Source organism: Copidosoma floridanum, unplaced genomic scaffold (genome assembly GCF_036245765.1).
Source record: "Copidosoma floridanum isolate Cflo_tuat_1 unplaced genomic scaffold, Cflo_Japanese_pri ptg000030l, whole genome shotgun sequence".
In the NCBI taxonomy this organism is placed as follows: domain Eukaryota; kingdom Metazoa; phylum Arthropoda; class Insecta; order Hymenoptera; family Encyrtidae; genus Copidosoma; species Copidosoma floridanum.
Window position 1 is genome coordinate 21,873,908 of NW_028321907.1, and position 17,765 is coordinate 21,891,672.

A 17,765-nucleotide genomic window follows, 5' to 3' on the forward strand; every position below is an offset into this window, starting at 1 on the left:
AATTCTTTTTTTTAATAATATTTCACCTCGTTTGTTTATTATAGTGATAATTTGACGATATTTCAATATTTTATAATAATAATAATCATCCAAATCTTATTTATATAATATTTTGTTGAAAATTTAAAGAAATTTTTACCGATCACAATATAAAAATTTTGCTGATGTAAGTTACGTAGATAGATTAAACATTTTTAATTTTAATAAATTAACTTTTTATAGATACAATGAATAATAAAGTTATGAAAAAAATTTCAAAAAATGAAGTGTAGTGAAACATTTAATGTTGGAACATAAATTATTCTTCAGTGATTGGCTAATCATTATCATTGTTATAACTCGAGATACGATCACAAACATCAGAGGATGGTACATTTTGCCAAAACTGTTGACAAATATTGGGCATCAAAGGTACTAGTTTGTCGAGAATATCTTTTTTTTTTGTTCCGGTATCCCTCAATGAGTGCTTTCAACGGGTTTTTCAACGGGTAAAAATTCTTTTTTGAGAATCGTATTTTTGAGAAAATCACAAACCATAAATTCTCCATCATAATCGTAACTGTATTTCATATGCAAACTTTCACGGTCAAGTTTTATTCGTTTTACGGCACAGAGTTGCGGACGATCTGGATTTTTTTTTCGTTTTGTAAGTAGATGAGTTATCTAGCCAAAACAAAAAATTAGAAGGAACTAATGACTTCACGACAACTTTACCTGAATTTGCTTCACTTACAGCTGATTCAAAATCTTGCAAGTCATGTAAATTACCCTTTTTTGTGATTGATGATTCTACCTGGTGGTGAAAGTGATCGGTGGACATAAAAGTGTGGCCTGGTTGAAAAAATAATAACTCAATCGATTCAGTTTCGACTTCATTAGAGTTTATCAAATATATGAGGAACGATAAAAACGCCTCGTTTTTGTTCTGTGCAGAACAATTATCGAATCACAATTTTAAAGATTTTTTATCTCGATTGATTAGAAAAAATTGGTGGTAAGCGCTTGTAATATTCTCACATTTTCGTCCAGCAACTGCTTCGTGCCATATGACTGCAAGAGGTTTCTGATTTGATGTACCCAAGGGCACGAAACTTTGATTAAAAGTCACCAGCCGTTTCGTAAACATTACAATTTTAAGTCCATTCATTTTTGGCAGCATAATTACTTTTTGTAAGTCAACTGAAAAATAAGAAGTTTCTGAGAATGAGCCATTCAGTTCTACGTGCTCATGATATTTTGATCGCCCTTTTTTGTATTTTAAAGAATGACCCTCCCACTTAAGACACATTTCACAGTCAAGAGATAAATTGTTTTTGGTGTGATTAGCTGCTGATGAAGCTGATGCACTGTGCAACTCAAATTCTTCACAGACTTCACATTCTTCATTTCCCAATTTTGTAAATTAAGTATTCATAGAAGAAAGAACTTTACGATAACATTCATAGCATATCTTATTAGATTTATGAGTTTCAACAAAATCTTTATGCATCTCTACTATCGTTAACTCGTTCGGTAGATACCTTTTGTTTGGCGCATGAGCTCGCCGATAGTGGGATGCATTTGGATTGTATTCTTCTACGTGTTTTTTAATCAATGCTGTTTCAATCTCACTCATGATTAAAGTTGCTTTTCCTCGTTAATCTTGTCTTGGAATCAAAATTACATCATCTGTACTTTTTAAAGCAAATCATATTGGGCCATCTTTGTTTGATTTGTGGCCAAGAGTTGTCAAGAAAAATGACTTACAAAACTTTTACGTCGGTTCCGTCGTCTCTTGGCAAAAAGTTACCATGTTCGCATCGACGTTCTTTTAATTTATCACATTTCCTATGTTTAATTGGTAATTTTTTTACATGATTAACTACCCAGCTTCTTCTGTCGTTAATGGTTAGTTTTGAGACGATACCATAATTACTTGTTTTTCTCTTCAGAAATATTTTCACTACATTTTAAGTAACATTTATCTTTGCATGGCGCTGCAAGCACTGAGTATTTCTTCACATTTTTATTTTTTTGCTTATAGTTTTGTTTCTGATTTACAGATGAAACTGAATTTCCAGAACTTTTCAAAAGTTGAGAATTGTCTGCCTGAACAGTCAATGCTCGTTTTACCTGAACAGTCAATGCTTGGACTAGGTTGAAAGTAATGAGATCGATCAGAGCTTTGAAATGACTGAATATGCTCTCGTTTATTAATGGAAGAATTATTGTAATACATGCCATTGACTTCACGCAAGCGATCAACGCTCTGACTTTGTTGAAAATAATCACGAAATGGTTCAAAGCTCTGAGATGGCTGAATATACTCATACTGACTGAAAGTTACATTATTATCATAATCAGTGCCATTTATTTCACGATCGACGCTCTGAATTGGATGATAACAGTTATACTGAGCAACTGCTGACTCATAATCCATACTATTAGATTCATGTGACCAATTTTCAGCTCTCTGAGTAGGCAGAAAATTGTAGTTGTACTGACTAGCCGGTGACTTGTTATAATTCATACTATATTTTTCACGTGGCCAAGGATCGACGCTTTGAGCAGATGCAAAATATTTACGACCATCTATTTCTGATTTATTTTAAATCATGCTCTCTGTTTCTTGGAATGGATTAAAGTTCTGAGCTGGCTGGAAAAATGCAGGTTGGTCGAAGTAATTAATACAAGGATAGTTATAGTTACTATTTGATGCAGAACCAGCAGTCATTTCATTTTTAAAGGGTCCAGGTGATGCGATCAACTGATTCTCTTGAGGAATAAAAAATTTCTCCTCTGGAGGGTATGTTATGAGTTCTTCATAATTTACTTCTAAATACATAGAACGATGAACGTCTGATTCCTTAAAATTCATCTCTTAAAATCTGATTTCCAATGCAGCTTGAGTTCAGGTGACAAATTGAGGAATGTATTTGGAGTTGAGAATGCTAGTTGCCGTAAATAAACGTTTCGATTTCAAACAATAGAATACAAATTCTTACGAGACCTTGTTAATTCTCTAATAACACGATATACTTCATTGTAGTTTTCGTCACATAAATACCATCGCCACAAAGGTTATATTACGGCTATAAGGAAGCCCCTGGTGGGTGGTGCTTATGTGGCGAATCCTGCGTTTCCTACCGAGGACGCAGTTAACGTCCAAAAGTCTCGAAAAACGCCTCGAAGTAAAAAAATATAAATTTTTATTACTATTTACTTACGACGATTGGGGGTACTCTCCATGACGATGAATTTCTTTGCAGTAAAAATTTATGATTAAAAAAATACAAAGCATAGTTTGTTAGTAGGTGACACTGAAATAGTTGCAACTCTTGTAACTTTCGTTCGAAGCCGATGAAGGTTTGGTTAGGATTCGTAACATCTGTCCTTGTCACTCACTGAAAGTAAGCCGTTGAACAAAAAACAAAGGATTTATTTAAATATGAACTTTGTAAAGAGTGCATCTCATTCACGAGTGATAAAAGTGAGATAAAAGTACTTTGCATTACGAGAGATCCTTGTGATGAAAAAAACGTTATAATTAAAAAAAAAATCTTCGTAAGTCTGAATACTAAGAAAATAACTCTTGATCGTCCGACCTTGATGAAACCTTTTTGTAGTTTCTACCCTTCTTAGCTTTTATTCAAGTAAAAAAAAGTGGATACACCATCGGATCAGGTGGTGGTAGTGTGCACGTGTACAAAAATTCGCTAAAATTTAAAAATTTAGAGGGAATAGTTATTACAGCTATAAATTATTACTGTACAAGTTTATGATAAAAAAATTATTTCCACAAAAATTTTATACATATACATTAAAATTTAGCATGTATTAAAGTTTAGCAATTATTGTGTACAGTATTTGTGACATGAATACGTGTTGAGAATATTCATACAGATGTTCATACATAACAATAAATTATTAGATTTATTAATAAAAAATGAATTCAGAATTATTTATGTTTAACTGACAGTAAGTTTTTATGCGTAGTTGTCACTTACGGTATTTGAGCTCACGTTAGTTCCAACAAGAGAAAAGGGTGAGTGCAGCCTGCTGCACTTACCCTTTTTTAGTTTGAAATTCAAGCTAGCTCCCATTGACTTTCCCATGCAAGAAAAAGGTAAGTACGCTTACGCTGCCGTCTCCAGACAATTTTCTTATTTTACGTTACTTACGGTGTTTTTTGCGGAGGCTCAGACATATTTTTATATAATTGTGAACATTCAATTAATTATTATAAGAAACGAATAAATAATAAAAATTTATCGATAGCACAGTTAAATTTGTGGAAGTCTCCCGAATCGATTGGTATAAATTACTCATTTTCGACAAAAATGTCACTTATACCTTCTTTTTCGTTGTATCTTCTTGAATCTTTTACGACACAGGATAGTATTGCTATTTAATGGGTTTAGTTGTGACCTCTATATTGTATTCTATCCACTTCGTGCAACTGAGGGGAGCCTCATCTTTCACGTATCGGTTTTACAACTGTTTTTTTTGGGAAGGTGTAACCTCAAGCAAGCCGATGGCCGAAAGTTGTACTTCCTCGTCCACCATAAGCCCCGCTACTTCTAATGGTACTTTTTTCCCGCTCTTTCAGAGGATTAGCGTTCGCTCCACTAGATCGTGTGTCGTTTGGAAAGCGTTAATGAAGTTTGCTCCTATACAACAGTCGGCATCTAAGTCAGGAAGAATGGCTACCTGCAATTCCTTACCTGTAGATCCCAATTTAAAGGGTAGTGTGACAAATCCCAAGATATTGGAGGAGCGCCCATCAGCTATGGTAGCACTAACAGTTGATGGACGTAGGCGTCGACCACAGGCACTAGCCTTCTGTAGTCCTATAGATCGCATTACCATGTGTGTAGAACCGGGGTCGTACAACGCTCGGAGTTTAAAGCCTTAAACTTCGAATTGTACCCACCACTGGTGGCCATCCTCCCTCTTATCATTCACTGGGAATTTATCTCTCGGTAGCATAGGGTCCTATGAGGGTTTAGTTGTGGAAGGGAACGTAACACCCTCGTTTACACCTATCTTGCTTCGTTTCCCTTCTTATGAGGGCATCTGTTGGCTAGATGACCAACCTCATCGCAGGCGTAGCATCGTCCGTTGAAAGGTTGTGGGGATTTCCTTCTGTTCTCGGATTTTCTGGACTTGTTCCTTTTGGGTGTTCTGGATTGGGAAGAGTTCGATGATGAAGAGGATCGGTGCCTTCCCCCCTTTTTTGAAGAATGGGGTGGACTGTTGTTATTCCCCTGTGTGTGGGCATTCTGCCTGCGCGTTGCAGTTTTGTTGGATGGTGAGTCCCACTTGGTTGGGGGCCTCTCCCCGTATATCATATCAATTAACAATTTGCACACCTTTGGTCACGCGTAGTTTATCCCTTTCTCGTCTGATTAATTCTTCCCAAATCTCCATCTCCGTATTGTTCATGAACGCGAGGCCGGCCAGTCGTGATTGGTTGACCTCCGTTTCCGGTTTTATCTGGGAGTTTCAGTTAACTTTTCAAGAAATTTCTCTTGGGTCTTAATGAGCTGTGAAACCATGAGCATAACTTGATCATCTGGCTTCGGATCGCAAATCCCGGCCATCTTAAGCTGCCTTTTTGGTTCCTTGTGTGCCTTTGTTGGTTTGATGGCCGTTTTTGGAAAAAAAAGCTATCTGGTGGGGGAAGTTTTCTGAATGTGATTTGTAGTATTACTCGTTCGGCCCCCATTGCCTTGTGTAGGAGGTCGTTCAGTTGTTGGATGTCTCCTCGTTTAACCATGACCTGGAGTTCTGGCCTCATATTTCGAAAATATTGGTCCAGATGTTTCTGTTCTGGCCATGGAGGTTCAATCCTCTTTACAATGGATTTTATTTGCGCTAGGTAATCCCGCACTGGTTCGCCCCAGTATTGGGTCCGTAGTTGTGCGTCCAGTGCTAGCTGGTATTGTAGTTCGTCGCCAGGTCTGAACCATGACCTATTGTCCCTTATAAAGTCTTCGTAACATAACCATCTATCTTTTTCATTTCTGAACCATGTGACTGATACTCCTGTTAGGAGTTCCGGTAATGCTGCAAAGAGTTCTTCCTGTGTGAGATTTGCTGATATTCTGTATTCTTCTATGCGCGTGAGAAATGCCTCAAAACTTTCATGATTGGCTCCTGAGAACTTAATTTACCATATTCTAACAATTTAGCCAATGTCTCGGGAGTTTCCTTTCTCCACAGTCTTGCAGGAGTATGGTCTTCCTGATGTTCTGGAGGGACATCAATCCCCCCTCCCCAGACTGGAGCACCGGGAACAGTCGATAAATACGACTCCCATGGTAATCTCTGTTGAGATGCATTATCTCTCAGCCATTCTTGGTGCAATACTTGTTTCGACTTCGTGTGAGTACGTAAGCTGTCAATCTTTAACCTGGTATCTTCAGCTTGTCCTGTTTGTCTACTGCTGTTGGCATGAGAACTTCATAGGGTTGCCGTTAGTGTTTGTAATTTAATTTATAAATCCAAGACTTGATCTTTTAACCACTTGTTTTCTTCTGCAAGTGATTTTACCAGGTCATTTATGAGTACAGTGTCGTTCTCCTTGATAAACGGGTTTGGAATATTTATCTGTTCCTTGGTTTGCATTTCTCCAAGGCAGGTTATTTTGAGCCTTTCTTGGATTGCTTTATTGTTCTTTACAAAGCTCAATAGATGAGGGTTTTGTTCCTTTGCCTCATCCTCGGCATCTTCTGTAAAATGGTTGCAAGATCCCTCGATAAAATTGGCCCTTGTTTAGACCCGTTGAATAATTGTTTCATGTAGATTCTCCTTTTCTTGAATAAAATTTGTTGGATCATAGTTATTCAGCATCCAGGTAAATAAACTTTCCGTGTTTATTTTTTTGTCGCTGGTCCAAAATAGCTGAAGCATTCTGAATATATCTTTGCATTCTTTTTGCTTGGATAGATTGCTGCAAAACTTTCTAACCGAATCTTCTTGTTCCTGTGATAGAGATTTCATTTCGCTCGCACTGTTTAGTTAAATTTAAATGTACAACAAAACGTTAGTGACTGCGCCTGTTTACGCTGGAGACTAGCTTGGTGTAAGTGCTGCTGAGAACGTGAGCCTTGCGTCCAGATGTTAGCTGGACGCAATGGAACACCTGCTTTATTGTGCTAAAGTGCCCAAAAAAAATAAAAAAATTTTCCCTCCTTGTCAATTTAACTATAATTTTTAGAGTTATCAAACAACAACAAAATTTTGCAAATGTTAAGCTGTATCTAGAAAAAAAGAGAAATATATCAACGTTCACTATTTGTATTAGTGTTTGTGTAGTACAGTTTTAAATTATACATTTGTACTTGTGTGTATACAAACACAGTCACTCAACATATAGTGCTTGTAGCATTTATGAGTTGAAAGCGACGGTTGTATACTATGATATTTGACAGCACTATTCTTGTCTCTCTTGTACTCGTGTACAAAATTTTCGGGCTCTAAAATCCTACTGAGAGCCGAAAATGTAGCACGTAAACCACGCGCGGCTTGTTTACGCGCTCGACCTTTCCGTATCTGCCCGCGTACTTATATACCTAAATGCCTGTACGCGTCCGTCTTTCATATTTAACAACGTACATCTACAGTGGATTTTTCGTTGAGTGCCATGTAACGGGGTGCGTAGGGGGAAATGACATAGAAAACAGGACGTGACCTCACGACCTGCCAAGTTATATCTCGATCGGGCGGCTAGGCCCAAAAACCCTCGTCGATACTCCTCGTTGATCCCGCAGGTCGATTTACCTGCTTTTACACCTCTGTCACTATACAGGTGTAGTCGAGAGCCTCGGGATTACGGCAACGTTCCCGCAGAGCACGCACACTGAGGACTAGAGGCAGCACTGAAAATCTAACAACATGCACAGTGACCGTGCAGGAATACATTTTTTTTAAATATAAATCAATTTTGTCAAAACTTTGAGATTGAGATTTATTAATAAATAATTAATGGTCATTGAAAATGCTAACACTAAGGGAAATTGCATTTCGTACAGGAGAAAGGGTAATAAAAATGTATTTCCTGTATTCAACGTTATCTTTAGAATAAAATCTTTTTTCAAGTTTGTTTACCAGTTATAATTGTAGCTGCAATACTATATTTAAATAATTTTATAATTTGTAATCTTGTGCCATCACGTAAACTGTCAGCAATTCTTAAATCAGCTTTACGATCGCTTTAATTCTTAAATTTAGCTCATAAAGTGGCAAACCTTCATGAATATTATTTAAAACTTAAACTAAAAAATTTATGTAAATATCGTCGTCAGATTTATCAAATTATTCGTAAGTTCAATGATATATGCTATAGTTAGTGTTAATTGTTCTTGGTAAATGATTAAGAATTTTGTTGTTTGAAAATTGAGTGTATTTAGTATGGGAAGTGAGAATAACATTATGTATTAAACAATTAATTTTTTTAAAGAAAATTTTCAAGCATACATCGTCAGTTTTTTATGTTTTATAAATTTTTTAATGATTTTATTTTTCCTTCTCTAATTTCTAACAATAATTATAAAAATTCTAAGTTATTACAGCAAATATTATTACCTTATTTCATTGTATGAAAATTATATGACAGGATTTTAGAATACTGTTGGAATCGGGTGAAAGGTGCTGTGGCCAGCACTTATGTTTTAATCAGAAGTGTGTGTCTTGGCTACTTTGCTTCTGTCACATATACACTGTCTGGTTTTCCGCTGGATCTGTCGTCCAGCTGGGGTAAAGCTATCTCAGCAATAATGTAGACATTAAGATGATAATTAAGTTAGAACAGTTGTAGTAGACAAAAAGGTGGACTTCTCCACTACGTCTGTTACATATGTGCGTCCGAGCTTACCACTGGGTTTCCGTCACTTGGGGTTAAATAGCCTCGAAGTTTAGCTGCACATATATTAGAGTTGAACTTAGAGCATGGGTCCCCATGCCCGTTACTCTAGTTCGCTAGTGCAAGTCATCTTACAAATCGTATCGTAAGATTACAGAGTCACGCCTAATTTTGCGGATTGAATGGTCGTGGAAAATAAAATAGATTTAAGGAAGGAAAAGAGAATAGATGTTAACTTACTTTTCAATCAAGTTTCAATAGTCAATAGAATATAATGGGGCACCTGAGTGCGTGCGGGTAAGACTTGAGGTCGAGTACACGTCCTGAGAGGTTTCAGGTTAAACGTTGAACACTCACTAATGACGTTCGCTGGTATATCGTATCGGAATTATTCTCCAATGTATCGTTATCATTATTATTATTATTATTATTATTATTATTATTATTATTACTATTTCTATTATTATTATTACAAAGATCTTTATCACTATTTCTATTCTTATTATGATCAACATAATTATTATTATTATCTCGTAGCCCCGTTGCTTTTCTCACAGGTTTGTTTACAAAAACATTATTTAATAACAGTATAAGTTGCTCGGAACAAAAACGAAGGTTATTCAACGTTTTGAAAATGTAAACCAAATAATGTTTGTAAATAATTAATTAGATGTTGATCGACAATTTTCATTCTCCTCTGAAATTTTCGTTTATTGTTATTAGTGTATGTTTATACAGCTTAAAACCCTTACCGTTCAAGAGCAGAAGATGCTTTAATTTTTTTATCCTATTATATTTAGGGAGGTTGCTAGTGCCTATGCTAAAGAGTGTGCCAATGTTTCGGCGCTGATTTGACCGCCAATCCATGGTGGACAGCAGAGGAACTATGCACACGTTTTCTATTGGTTGGCAGCTTGCAAGAGAGCTGAGGGGAGATGGGTGAGTGAGCTCTATGCTTCAAACACTGTTTAGCAGTGCCGATGATTAACTGTAGTATTTGGTACTTTACTAGTATTGTGGGTAGCTTCGATTTTACTTCTACGCCACCTAGTGGAGTTTTTAAGATAAAAACTATACTAAAACCAGCTAGGAAGTGTCAAGAATAAGCATGCAAAATTACAGCAATATCGGCTCAGTAGTTTTCGTGGTTAGCGATTACAACAGTTTTAGCGACTTTGCTTTATATGTTAGTAAGTTATATAACCTAATGGGGATCCTCCTTTCTGCATACTTTGTGGGTCAGCCCTAGGCGCCAGTAATAGAAAAAAAAGGTGTGGGTCTCGGGACCTCCGACAGATGTGAAATATAAAAAAATTTTATTGTAATTGTCCATGGTGAAAATAGTAGTTTTCGTCAGACAAGTGCCATGGTCTTCAGAGCCATTTTGCAGTCCAAGGGACCTGCGAAACAGAGCCCGAGGGACATAAAACAGCCACGGAGCAGTGGTGCATATGTGGCGAATCCTATTTTTTCTACCAAGCGCACACTAGCCTCTTAAAAACGCGTGAGGTAGGAAAAGTATTCATTTTTTTTACCCTAAATAATCTTGATTTTATATTTATATATTAAAAAGACAAATATATTTTTATTAGTGAATATTAGAAATTAGGAAAAAGCAAATCATTTTTACATTTTTTTTCATTAACATATATACAACATGAACGAGAAAGAACAATAATACACGGTGAAAAGTATATGTAAATAAGAGTATATATACTACTACCTACCTACACATATATTCATACATTAGTTTGACAAACGTTCATGGTGTATTACATTCTCTGTCTCTTTTCAGACACCTGTTAACTGAGCGCAGTTTCGCACGTGCGCGAATTTCGTTGGCTCTTTACTAAAGACAGGTGAAGATGAAGTTTGAATTATCACAATTGAAAGACACCGGGAAAACTTTGCATTATAGTCAAATATTGATATTTTAACATAATCCTGTTCACAAAGAAAAAGTTTTTTTTAAACAAAGAAAAATGTTACTAATTCTAATATTAACTAATCATATTTTACAATCAATTAAATATAAAAAGAAGCAATGAAAAAGGCCTACCTGTAAGAGTACAATAGAGAGAGAGAGAGAGAGAGAGAGAGAAACATGGGTGCTGGTATAATTTACGTATAGCAACTGGCAAACCATTTCACACACTAGCGCTACCAACGAAGAAAGAATCATGTAGAAACTTAAGGGCGGTAGGAGAGATAAGCAGATCCAGGTGAGATGCCTGTTTTATGCCAGGCATATCATGAGGTCTAAATTTAAATTTACACGATAGATACTGTGGCTGACCACTACGCAAGATTAAAGCAAGGAATAAAAGCGTAAGATATTCAACCCGAAGAGAATAGGGAAGCATATTCAATTTTTTGTAATCAGATGTGATGTGCTCGTGCTTGCGTGTTCCTATTACGAAGCGGATAGCCGCATTCATACTCCTGGAAAGTTTTGTTTTAAGCTCCTGAGAGAGTGGAAAAAACAAACCAGCACAGTAATCAAAGTATGGGAGTATAAGCGATTTGACCAAGGTAAGCTTACAATCTCGAGGAAGTAACGATCCGCCTTTACGAAAGCGATACAGCGCAGAAGAACATTTATTTGAAATAGTACAGCACTGCGCTCGAAAGCTCTATGTAGAATCAAGCACAATGCCTAGTATTCTTAGTGTATCAGAAGTTTGAACTATGAAACCATAAAGCAAAACGTCAGGTACATGGGTTTTCTGAAGTCTACTCATAAAATTACGTGAGTCTAGCCATAAGGCACATGTTTTTTCCTTATTGATAAGTAGGCCATTAGAGAGAGCCCATAATAAAATATTATGTAAATCCTCATTAATCCTACGCACAATACTCGCCAATTCATCAATCGAACTATGAAGATATATACACAGGTCATCAGCATAAAGATGATATGAGCAGAGCTTAATTGCACAACTAATGTCATTCATGTAAAAGGAAAAAAGCAGTGGGCCCAGCACCAAGCCCTGTGGCACCCCCGATTGTCTGTACAAGAGCTTTCACCCTTAGACGAAATTACAACTTAAGACCTATCAGTGAGGTAAGATTTAACCCAGTTGCAGGCAGAGCTCGAAAATCCCAAACTGTAGAGCTTATTATAAAGATGTTTGATGTTAACAACGTTGAAAGCTCATGAAAAATCAATAGCTACCAGGAGTAACCCGCTGCTCATCAATAGCAACCCTAATATCATCAACCAGCTTGGGTTCCTGACCTTGGGAATTGGGCGTACATTAGACTGCTTCCATAATGCTGGGAAAATTCCACTTTGAAGTGATGCATCAAAGATATTCATCAGTATAGGAACAACGTAAAGAATACAATCACGTAAAAAGCGTAAGGGTATACCATCAGGTCCAGTTGCATTTGAGCTCCCCCTTCTTATAGCATTAACGACATAAGATGCCTCGACTGCCCTAAAAAATAGTCTATCATCATCATGAATTTCGACGGAAGGGGTCCGATTAGTCAGTGGCACGACACTTGGATTGCCTATGGAAAATATATTCAGTGAATCGAGGTCAGTTGGTAGAGTATCGCAATGAATGACACCCCTCGACAGGCCAGCCCTATTAACACAGTTCCAAAAATCTCGAGGTGACCTGCAGTTCGAAAATTGTTGTCGGTGGTAGCAAGAAATAGCGTTGCGTATAGCAAGCTTAGCACGGTTACGGAGACGATTGCGGATTTCCCTATCGCTATCTTTCCTGGTACGCTTAAAAGTACGACAAGCAGCATTTCTTGATTTTAAAAGTCTGCGTTAGTCAGCCGTCATCCAGGGCGTAGGACGCCCCGAACGAACGGGAAAAGTGTGCAAAGAGGCATGATTATCATACAGATAAAGAAAATTCTGTGAGTATAATGGTACTTTTAAATCGATGTCAGGGCAATCACGAGTAGCTTTCTAATCAAGTGATACGAAATTACGCTGAAGACCGGCTAAATCAAAATTTTTAAAACTGCGACGCACAATCGTCGATGTTGTAGATTGAGGGTTATCGTATTTAAAACAAATAAGCAGAATCTCATGTAGTGATATACTGAGTACAAAATACTGCGAATAAATCGCCGAATTCGAATCATCAGCAAGACAAAAGTAGTCAATTGTTGAGAACGGATTACCCACATGATGAGTCTGATTAAAGGGTAGGCGCTTAAGATTAGTAGCTTGAAGTGAGTCAACCAATGTGTTTTTAGTCGAAAGAGTAGAAAACCAGTCTATATTGAAATCGCCAAGCAGAAAAATATTATCATAGGCTCCATAACAGTTTAGTAGTGTATTTTCAACAGTTTCATACCAATATCCGGCCTTTGGCGGATTATATAACAACGCGCAAAGAAACTTGAATGAGAGAACTTGAACTTAAAAAAAACTGAAGAGAGAGAGAGAGAGAGAAAGAAAGACCGTGGTGAGTGCGAAATCAGACGATCATTGGCTCTCTCTATTTCACTTACTTTTACAGGGGGACTGTCAAAATGCCTTTTTCATTTTTTTTTCTCATTATTTTGCTTCTTGTCGAAACAAAATTATAAGTGCTTATTATTAGAAAGTTTTTTGCCCTACAAGCTGGTATTTTTAATTTTTCTGTACATCAAACCAATAAAGATTATAAGTAAAACGAACTTTAAAACACAATCTTATAAAATTTTGTCATTCATAGACCACTTATCGACACACCACCCAATTATCGATCAACTTTCTAATTCAGAAGTCTCTCGGTTGTTATCCATATGTAATAAGAACAATAATCTGATTGGCGTGCTGCGTAGCACAATGATTAAGGTCCCTGACTACCAATCTGAAGGATGTGGGTTCGATTCTCAGAGTTAGTAAAATTTAAAAATTTCATTTACACGCATATATTATTTACAATACATATAGACACATGTGTATGCTATATATATATATATATAAATATATAGCACACACATACGTCATATATAAATGTAATTAAATACCATAGATATATTCATCATATATATCTTACTAATACATAAAGCAAAAGCGCTAAAACCGTTGTAATCGCTAACCGCGAAAACCACTGAACCGATTTTGTTGAAATTTTGCACACTAATTCATGATACTTCCTAGATGATTTTAGTGTAGTTTTTATCTTAAAAAATTTAATAACAATAGCAATAATTGAGCTCAAAGTTTTGCAAAAATACACTAGCTTTTCACTTTAGTTCAGTAAAACCCGCTAGGTGGCGTCGACATAAAATCGAAGCTACCTGCAACATAATTAAATAAGTGTGGTTATAATAGGCTGGAGCGTCTCCATAGTGTTGTAGTCGAGCTTCGGCAATTCAGCGAGCTGTCTAGAGAATGCTGATGACAGTCTTGCAGCTGGGTATCCCGGTTACGGACGACGCTCTTCTCTAAGGGGGAGGGGACCTAGGTGTCCATTCACCCTAAATTTCGATGAGTGCGATCAATTAAAAAAAAATTAAGTGTAACCGATGCCGTCTCTGCCACTACACCAGGCGACATATCTAGCCAGAGCACAATCTGCTCCAACTCATCAGAGTTGTGTGGTAGTTCCACCATCCCACCTGGTGCAGTTAGAGAATTTGTGGCTACAAATATAAGCAAGGGAAGAAAACAGCTCTGAGCTCTGAGGGGCATGGGCAGCCACAACGGCTACCTTCTTGGTCGTCGCGTCCCCAATGCGCTTACCCACATATTCCCGTCTAACGATGAGCGGTTGGTTATCCGGGGAACGACCGAAGACAAGATATTCTTTGGTCAGCGGCGTACCTCCCTCCATCACAGTCTCCGTATATCGAGACTTCCAGGGTAAGAATCAAGCAACCCGTAGACAGCTCTTCATCATCAGGAATAATAATAAAGAATAGCCTGGAAGTTTCACCACTGGCGCTTTTTAGGGCCATTATAAGTATTTACGTTCCCTACTTAACCATCAATTTCATCGGTTTTTTTTAGGATCCACCTAAGTGTAAACTACCTTGCCAACAACTACATTTTTTTTACCATTTCCGGAAGCGATTCGTCGACTAAAAGACTATATTAACTAAAGACGGGCACTATTAAAACAAGTCAGCCATTCACTAGCAGACGTCACCTGCGGAGTTGTTCTTCGCAAGGCTGGAAAACCCGGTGACCGACGACCCTATACTACCCTCTCGACTCTAAGCATTTAACCAGGAATCACTGATCCTCTCCAAGGTCTGCGTTGGGCAAACCTATAACAGCTATGAAGGAAAAAAAACTTGAGCCAACGGGACAGCCTCCACTGGACAAGTATCACTAACCAATCTCCCCATCTAAGATCACCAAAACAACTGAATCTGCAAATAAAAAAGGTGCTTTAGATACCAACATCTTCGATGTTATACCGGGAGACGTTGGGAAAGAGCACTACAACTAGCCCCAAAGCTTCGGACTTTGTAATTTTTCTCCCAATCAGTCTGGGTCTTCAACAGCAAGCCAGAGAAGATCACCCTGAGGTATCCAGTTAGTCACAATTGCTGTTAACTGCAGTCAAGAAAGAGTTAACTTCAGAAACTCACCGGTCTTTTTTAGGGCCATCGGACGTCGAACTACCTTGCCAACAAATATATTAAAACTTAACAAAGTTGACAGAAAACAGCCTTTAGAGGTCACACAAATTTTAAGCATGCCAAAAGTCGCAAGAGGGTGAATTGGAAGAAAAAATTCAAGTGTATCTAATAAATACAATTTTACTTAGGCGTCAAGAAACTGACGCAGAAAATTTATCGAGATTGAAACAGCAGCGTCAAAATCGACAACTAAAGAGTCCATTACGTGAGAGATCAGCTTTTCATTGTACCCTCACAGCAATCTCTGAAATCTTTAAACATTCTACTTCAGATTTTTTAATGAGTAGAAAATGTATTTGTGTTTTTGTGGCAATAAAAATGTAGGGTTTAAGGTCCAGGACTTTGTTGCTCTGGTTATAAAGTTGTGAGATATGAGAAAAAAATTTTTTTTGTAATATAAATTTTTTGGGGGTTTAAAATCTTAACAGCTTAAAAAAATAGCCGTTTTCGTGAATTGTACGGGAGAAACTGTAAATCAACGGCTTCTTTTGGCCACTGATTATTTTATGGCATAAAGAACGCACGGTACTTTTCAGCATAATTATTTTTTTGAATTTTCACACATTATTTGACCAAATAAACTATATGGATTCCGAAAAAATATGTTTTCAATAAGAAGGTTTTTGTTCTGAGATGTATCAGGAAAATGTGTAAAATTTCTAACTTAAAATGTTTCACGTTACATGTCAACACACTACGGTGTTTTATTTAGGAATTCTCTGGCGAAGCCGAGACGGGGGGCTGCTAGTATATTATATTTCATACTCTTCTATATAGCTATTATACATATATACGGTAATTACACTTTACAAACGAGAGAGGGGCAGTAGTAAGCGCGTGTGGAGAAAGAGACAGAGAGCCGAGCCGACTCGAGTTATACCGGAGATCGTGCCATCGGCACGGTCGCTTCATCGCGTCGGTCGGACCCCCAACCTTGCCAACAGATGTTTCATATAAAAAATTATGATAAGTGGATAATTAATAACGAAGCTACAAATGGTAATATGGTTTAGGACCTGGATCGAAAAATCAGCTCTACCTCAGTGCTTTGAAAAAATGTTGTCAGGAAAAAGAAATTTTTAAAGTATTCATTTTGGTGTGAAAAAAAATGAAGCTTACATAGAATTGCGTCTCTTTCTATTTATGGTTTTTATTAAATGGGTAGCTTTTTAAATAATTTGCATGAGTTGCAATTCATTATTAAATCACTGTACCTTTGTATAAATTTATTAATTGACTTGGAAGTTTGGACGTAAGTTAATTAAGTATTAATGATGCTTATAGCATGACTAAAACAGTGAATAATATTCATCGTACAATTGTACGCCATTAAAATATCTTTTCAACAAAACTAAAAGATTAGGTAAGTTTGATGTGTTATGTTAATATTTTGTAAGAAATTTCTAAAGCCTGTATACATTGTCAATGACTAGTATTCTTCTTAATAAATATGTAGTCTTGAAAAGTTCTGAAATCAGAACACAAAAATGGGCAAATTGTTTTTTTTTTTGGCGCAACGTTCATTTCGTATGACAATTGTAGTATAATACTGTCTAGTACTTGTAATTTAATAAAATTAAACTAAGTAATACTGACATTTGACTGATACATTATGCAAATCTCACATTAAATCCAGTAATACCTTGCTATGTCGAAAGTACATGAAAATGTTAGGGCATTATTTTAATCGATTTAATAAAAGGTTTATATATAATACTAGTCAAAAGTCAATATTAGTTAGTTTGATTTGGTTGTGTTATACAAAATGTATGCTGCCCCAAAAAAAAGATAACAAACTGCCTGACCATTTTAACATTTTAATTTCAAAATTTTTCAAGACCACAGATGCATTAGGAAGAATACTATTTACTGCCAGTGTATAAAGACTTCAGAAATTCCTTACGAAATATTAACTCAATACATCAAACTTACCTAATCTTTTAGTTTAGTTTAAAAGTGATTATGTAGACATCATAACTTTTCAGGAAAATACCATTTATTAGTATTCATTTCAAAAAACTTGATTGCATTAAATATCGCTTATATTAGGAAGTACTGAATAGAAATAAAGTCTGTATAACATAATTACGGTGATCTACAATAGTGTTACTAAATTTCTATTCAAAGTTACTCATGTAAAGATCTCAAATGTATGAATGTGCGAAAAGGTGAATTTGTGCTAATAGTTCATAAATTAACCGAACGAAAAAAATTTTCTTAAAAAATACAGTTTCTGAACTTTCAATGTATGTTTTTCTTTTTCTTTCTTTTATTTAATTACTTTATCGTAGAATTATCGGCAATTTTGTCTTAA

At 36.4% G+C, this 17,765-nt stretch overlaps 1 protein-coding gene and 1 pseudogene across 3 annotated transcripts in view; one reads left to right on the forward strand and one right to left on the reverse strand.

Annotated features, from left to right (window-relative positions):
• The window catches only part of LOC106641026 (xylosyl- and glucuronyltransferase LARGE2s), a 157,680-nt gene that overhangs the window by 74,510 nt on the left and 65,405 nt on the right, over positions 1-17,765 (forward strand). The gene's annotated exons all lie outside the window — the stretch shown is intronic.
• Positions 317-1,615, reverse strand: LOC149373555 (uncharacterized; annotated as a pseudogene).